We start from the raw sequence: 7,002 nt of genomic DNA on the forward strand, positions 1-7,002 counted from the left end.
CAATATTTTTTTGCTTCAAGATCAAATTAAATTTAACCTTCATGTGATCCCCTAGGTCCTCCCACTGTTCCTTTGTTCTTTTTTGTTAAAACTTAGCCATTAAATAGGGTTTAAGCCATTTGTTCTATACAGGCTTTCTCGTAAAAAATGTCCGTTTTTTTATATTCAAAAATTATTATTGAATGACCATAAAAATAACTCTAAAACTATACCTATACAAAGGAAAAAAGTTAAACCTTCATATAAAACAAGCCAACTGCTTCTAAATGCTATCATTTTATCAGGAGAGGTATAAGTAACCAAATTTAGCCTAGGCTTTTAAACGTAGAAAACAGTGTTCCGATATTTTAATTAATGATGATTATCTGCAAAAATTTCATGCTAATCAAAATAACCTGGGTTATTAAAGGTTCCCCAGTTTACGGAAATCGATTATGGGATTTATGCATCGTTGGAGTTAAGCACTTTTTGGTCGTGTCATTCTTTATCCTGAGTGCTGTCCATATTGATAAATGTAATCTCAGTTTACGGTATCTCATAAGAATAGCGCATAGTGTTATAATTATAAGCCTTCTTACACTCAAACTCAAGAGCAGCTAATTCATTCTTTATTTTTAGCTCATTGATCTGGTCAGGAACTGAACAACCCAGTCACTCTAATAAGTACTCATATAGTAGTAGTAGTAGATATTTCAACATTCCTTTGTGATTTATCTCTAGTAGGTACATCGGCTAATAAGCTTTCAGATGAAGCTTCTCTGATTTGTAAGACTCGATAAAATATTCGATCCAATGAAATTGAATCTTGGATCCAGCAACAAAGCTGCTTCAAGATTCTAGCAGAAAAGTTCATCGATTTAAACGAAGTAGTTAATAAGCAAATATAAACCGTTAAAGCATGATCTGTAAAATTTCGGAGGCTTGGAAAACTGTTTAGCTTAAAAATTTTAAAAATTTTCAGGTTTAATGGCAATTGTGGGCGATGTGTACCAAGGTGATGCTATCTTCTAATTCTTCTAGGAAACTCTTTTCATCTTTGTAGATGTCCTTTGTGTCTTGTAGTACTTCGAATTGCATTGCTTTGACAGATGCTGACATGTTCGTACCATTGTCACATGTTACCCAAAATACTTGTGTGATTGAAACTCCATATTCCTCCAAAACGCTTGCGATTTCATTCTTGAAATATTTGGCCGTGTGTTTGTCTTCCAGTTCGAGTTGAGCTTAAGTAACAGCTTTGAATACTAAGAATATAGATGTTCAACAATTAAAACGACTTAGAGTTAGAATCCAGGTTTCATAATCGTGGAAAAAAGGACATCTGAATCCCCAATTCGTGCCGACCCAGTCTTCAAGACGGGATGGGCAGTCACTTTTGAGGTTGATCAATTTCCCAGTCATTTTTCTACGGATTCTATCGCGCACTTTGAACACATCGCCGGATAGTTCTTGTTGAATGTTTTTCCTATTTACACAGATGTTCAGGGTACCTTCATAAGAGTTTAAGATACATCTCACACCTTTCCGTTTCACAAAAGAGAACGGAAGATGACGACATGCTTTGCACTTCATTACCATTTCATAAGTTAATTAAAACGCATTAGGAATATGTTTCCTAAAGTTTCAATGCACAAAACTTTTCCAAAAATTGGTTTGGTTTGTTCGTACTTACGGCCTTTACGTCCTTACGTTTGACTTTCTTATAGTTATCGGTCGATATCGGAGATAATCAACTATGGGTCTTTGACATACTTTCATTGATAGCTATAGAATCAGCTTGACGATGTCTGTGTATTTGTGTATACTTCAGTGTGAATTTTGTACCCTTTGTTCTCGACGTTCTTGCGAAACTGGATTACACTTTTAAAATGATTTTTATCTTAAAAAATTGATTTTAAAATGGTTTTTACCAAGGGGTACGACAAGGGTTGCCAACATTTTTTTTTTAATTCAGAGAGATTATTTTAAAAAAAAATCAAGGAAAAGCAGGCAAACGGGAAAATTGTTTGAATCCAATTAATAAAAACATGCTACTCCACTTATTTTTAATATTGAAAATGCTTAAATGTGACTTAGAGATATGGATTAAGTTTAGGAGGTGATAGAAGATATTTTGAGTTCGGCTAATTACTAGTTCATGCATAAACGTCAAAATATTGTTTTCACAATTAATTTTATTGGACTCTCTTTACATGTACATTGTACATCGAGTGATTATACTTCGCCTTTATCCCTTTCGAAAATTTCACAGTTCCCTTCTTTTCTACATTCTGGTCTAAATATTTTTTTGTAACAAAAATACCTTTCATGATGTCGTTTCCAAACCGTTTCCTCACTTTGGTTTTATTTAGATTTAACTCTGAAATAAGGCGCTCGACTTGGAATCAATTTTCTAAGCAACGGAAACGTGTAATCTTTACTTCACCTCACCTCAGAAGCACAATCACTTCACCTCAGAAGCCTTCAGCTTTGTCAAAATCGACAGATGTGAAATCTATGTTTAGAACTTCTCTGAATTCATAATCAATAAGCTGTAATTAATTTGCGTTGATCAAATGAGGGAAACATAGCAACAACGGAAAAATGGATGAATGTTTCCTATTTTTCACAAAAATAGGATCGACGATACTAAAGTTGATAATCACTTGATCGTTGAAATTTATTCTGCTCTGAATTTGCTGTGTTAGAGTTATGTTAGTTATATAGTTATGTAATATTCCAGTATATTAGTTATATAGTCATATAATATACCAGTAAATATCCAGTCTTTTTAGGAAGTATTTGACTTTTCTTAGGCATTTTGGCAAATTCTTGATAATGCGGTAGCAGAGAAGTTCTTTAAACTGGGTGGCGAAAAAACTAAAAATCAATCTCCGATAGATGCAGTTTTCCAGAACAAAACAGAACAATTATAATAAACAAATACCGTCAAACGGGGCATCATGCAACAGCGGGGTTCGATGCAACATTTATATAACACTACATTGTATCAATTTTTAATTTAATGTATTGAAATAAAGTTATCTTTTAATGATAACAAAATGATGATGACATAATTTCTCGCATCTTAAGCTAGTTTTCTTAAGTTTTTTATTTTTATGTAAAATTTGAAAAATCGAACAATAAATGTACAAATTTTAACATTTTTTGATGCCGAAAAAACCTTTACCCAGTATGACGGATCGGCTTGATAAAATTACCTACAAACTTTTTACAGGTTTCCTCATGTTATATCAACATTGTTGGTGTAAAAATATTTTTCGAACAATCATCCAATTTTTTTAAATGAATATTTTTTAAATTCAGTTAGGTGTCTGGGGTTAAATGCAACAAAATGCAAATCAAAGAAATACCTTGTAAATCTCATTTCCATGTGCTGGAATATTAATGTTTTGCATCACGCGTTTGTAAACATTCAAATTTCATTCATCCAAACATTTATTTTTATGATTTCAGCTTGTAGATTTTCTCGTAGTATTATTTAAACCCTAAATGTATGCAGCATCCTTAGTTTCAGAAAAAATGTGAAAATTTGTTTTTACAGACCCAAAAACTACTGCAATTGGTGTTGTCATGCGTAATGGTCTTTAAAGCATCGCAAATACATTAAAAACTATGAATTTTCGTACGTGTTCATAAGATTTTTCATTAAAAACAAAGTTTGTTGCAAGTTACCCCATTTTCTAAGGAGTGTGAAAATCGCATGTTTTTAGAAAATTAAAAATAACTGAAGAAACCAATATTTTTTTCAATTTGATGCCCCAGCATCCTTAAAACTTTTGATGCATAAAGGATACGATTAACTGTGAACATAAGTTTTTTAGAAGCCATTGAAGTTGGAAATTGTTGCATGTTGCCCCAGTTGACGGTATGATCGAAATGGCCACGTGATTTATAAGGTTAGAGAAAGAGAGAGAGAGAGGAATAGCTTGCGTGTTCGAATCAAATGGCCTTAAATCGTTAAAACGAATTGGAACTGAATAAGCATATCGTTTTTTGACGTTTGTCACCATCACACGTCGATGAGAAGTGAGAGCAGTTGAGCGAGACAGGGCTGGTAGTGAGTCACTTTTTAGTGACTTGGTCACTTTTTGGAGTCAGTCACTTAAAAGTCACTTTTTCATCATTTGGTCACTAAAGTCTCTATTTTCCGAAAAATAGTCACTTTTATCACCAAAAGTCACTTTTTTCACCAAAAATTAACCAATGAAAGAGTAATTTGAATTGCGCGTGTTAATGTTGACATGGAGCGAAAATTGATTTGAAAACCCGCATTTAATTCCCCTATGTTTGGGTCGGTCCTAATATATGGATGTTTTCATATAGGTTTCTTCCAGAGAGAAGAACCACTCATTCACCTAATGTATTCAGAACTCGAGAGGTTAGTCCGTACTATAGTAACCAGAGTGTGCAAAGAGGATGTTTGGCCTGCGACGCGATACTACCACAGGATATTTTTGATAACGTTGAGAACCTTCTTTCACCTGAAAACATCGTTGTTGGAAACGAAATATCAGCGGAGCTGGACAAAGTAAAGGACGTCCAATGACTTATTTTCTTGAACATTGCATTGCTTCCTGCAAGAATGTCCTGACCAAATCTGGGATTCGAAATGCCTTTATAAAGCATTGTCGCTGTCTTGCCCCATCGAATCGAAAATCGAGTCGCAGCTCAAATGATATACAGCATATAGCAAAATCTCTTTCGCTAAATATTAAAACGCATCTATTGATGGACGAATGGAATCTACTGAGATGTGAAGCTGCTGCGAATGACAGTGGAAATATCAGAATAGAAAATTACTGGAACCAATGCTTCATCATGATTCAGGCGGAGAAATGAAATATTCTTTGGTAATGAAAATTGTCACAGCAGCATTGACCGTATCGCACGGCAATGCAGATGTCGAGCGAGGATTTTCTACCTCTGGAAGAATACTCACAGATGATAGGTCCTCAATGTGCGAAAGAACTTTAAATTCTCTGATGCACATCAAAAGCGCCCTGAGGGCATTTGGAAACAAACCCCCCATCTCGTTCCCATCCCTAAAGAGCTAATAAAAATGGCCCACACAACTCATGGCAGCTATAAAATCTACCTGGAAGAACAGAGACGCCAAAAGGAGGAGGAAAATGAGTTGAGGTTGAAGGAGATCGCACGCGCAGAGGAAGAAGAGGAGAGTAAGCTTCAAATGAATGATTTGAAGTCATCAATAGAAAAGAAGGAGGAAGATCTTAAAGTTCTTCGAAAGGATGAAAACAAGAAGAGACGGACTGCCGATAAGTATGTTCTGTTAAGTTTACAAATTGTAACAAATAGAATAACTTTGATATTTTTATATTCTTTACATTGATTTTGGAAGCAAACACACGACTAAAAAAGGCCATCGAAAGTCGAGCGAGCTCAAGCGATTCTAGAGGGAGTTTCGACTGTTAGGAAACAGCAGTCTTCAAAAAAACGAGCTGCTGACCAATTTCAAGATACCATAGAGAAGAAAAAAGCGCGTTTGATAACTGGCTTCTTCGCCAAAAAGCCGAAGAATTACCGAAGACGGTGGACTTAAATTCGTTTTTCTTGATACAAAAAGGAATAAATTTGTAATCCAATGAGCATTTAACACTTTGCAGATTAAAAATCATCTTTATTAAACTTGATAACTACAGAATTATCTTTGGCTGACTATTTTAATTGCTTCAAAATCTATTTGGCTACATTTTTTGTACTTCAAAGTTACTTTTTTCGTTCTACATAGTCACAATTTGGTCCCTTTTTTCGGTCCTCAAAGTCACTATTTGGTCACTTTTTTTTCAAATTTTGGTCACTAAAGTCACCACTATTTCATTGTCAAACCGCTATCAGCCCAGATATGAACTTAGTTCCTTTGACTACAGTTTATCTTATTTTTTTTGAATAGTTAAGAAAAACTTACAAAAACTGAAAAAAATCAGGGAGAATCAGGCTTTTCAGGTTATCGGGAAAGGCCTATGAAAATCAGACAAATCCTGAAAAATCAGGCACATTGGCATCTCTGGGTATGACCCCGAAATTAGAACAATCAAACATTGAGACTGCAATTCCACATCGTATGGTACGATAGCGATTGTAACTTCGATACTTTGCCTAACGCTATGATCGCAAGCAAAAGTTGCTCTGAGAAGGAGAACTCGCTCATGCCGCTCGTGTTTATGTTGTTCGTGGTCATGCCGTTCGAGAAGTTGAGTTGGTGTGCATTGTCCGAACCATACGTTCAAAGAAGCGAATTGAAACCAACCACATAATCACAAATAACAGAAATGAATTACCGTAAACTGTGGGAACTTTGATCAGCGGGGTAACTTTGATCAACATGAACATTTTGCAGATAATCATCATTAACTAAGTATAACGTTAAAATATCTGAAAACTGTTTACTACGTTTGAAAGCCCTATAAATTAAGTTACAAATAAGGTAAATTTGGTTTTTATCAGGAGATTTTTTATGTTACTTCAAATAGTATTTTAAAACCTTAAAATATCTGGTTTTTTGAAGGCTCACAGTTGTTTTGCTCCATTTGGCACATTTTTCTAGAACATTTGATCTTTGTAGAACATTCCAGTTTCGAGATATAGCTAAAGCATCAAGTATCCCCAGGGATCATGATCCTCACTCTCCTCTACTGTGAATGACTTTCTTGATTAAAAATATACATATGAATGTAGGAATGAAATTGTCATACATACTAAGATTTTCGTTCGATTTTCAGCAAAAAAAAAATGGCTGAAACGTTCAGCAATACAAATTTCCAGCTAATATTCGTTTTACTGGCTTTTCCAGCACTTTTTGTTAGAGATTAATTTTAAGCTCAATTTTAACTGAACTAGCGAATTAAAAAGCTCCGCTAACTGGAGACCTCTTACTCCCATATTTTCTTTCAAAATCACGGATTATTACTGATAGAAGTTGAAGGCTCACAAACAAACATCTCTCCTGATCAAATTCAAGCGTTAAGGAGCTAATGGGTT

The 7,002-nt window shown here is 34.6% G+C and overlaps 1 protein-coding gene across 1 annotated transcript in view; it reads left to right on the top strand.

Moving 5' to 3' along the window:
* Window positions 1–7,002, top strand: part of LOC129746848 (phospholipase B1, membrane-associated-like) — a 56,009-nt gene that overhangs the window by 47,551 nt on the left and 1,456 nt on the right. The window lies entirely within an intron of this gene.

This window comes from Uranotaenia lowii, chromosome 2 (genome assembly GCF_029784155.1).
Source record: "Uranotaenia lowii strain MFRU-FL chromosome 2, ASM2978415v1, whole genome shotgun sequence".
In the NCBI taxonomy this organism is placed as follows: Eukaryota; Metazoa; Arthropoda; class Insecta; order Diptera; family Culicidae; genus Uranotaenia; species Uranotaenia lowii.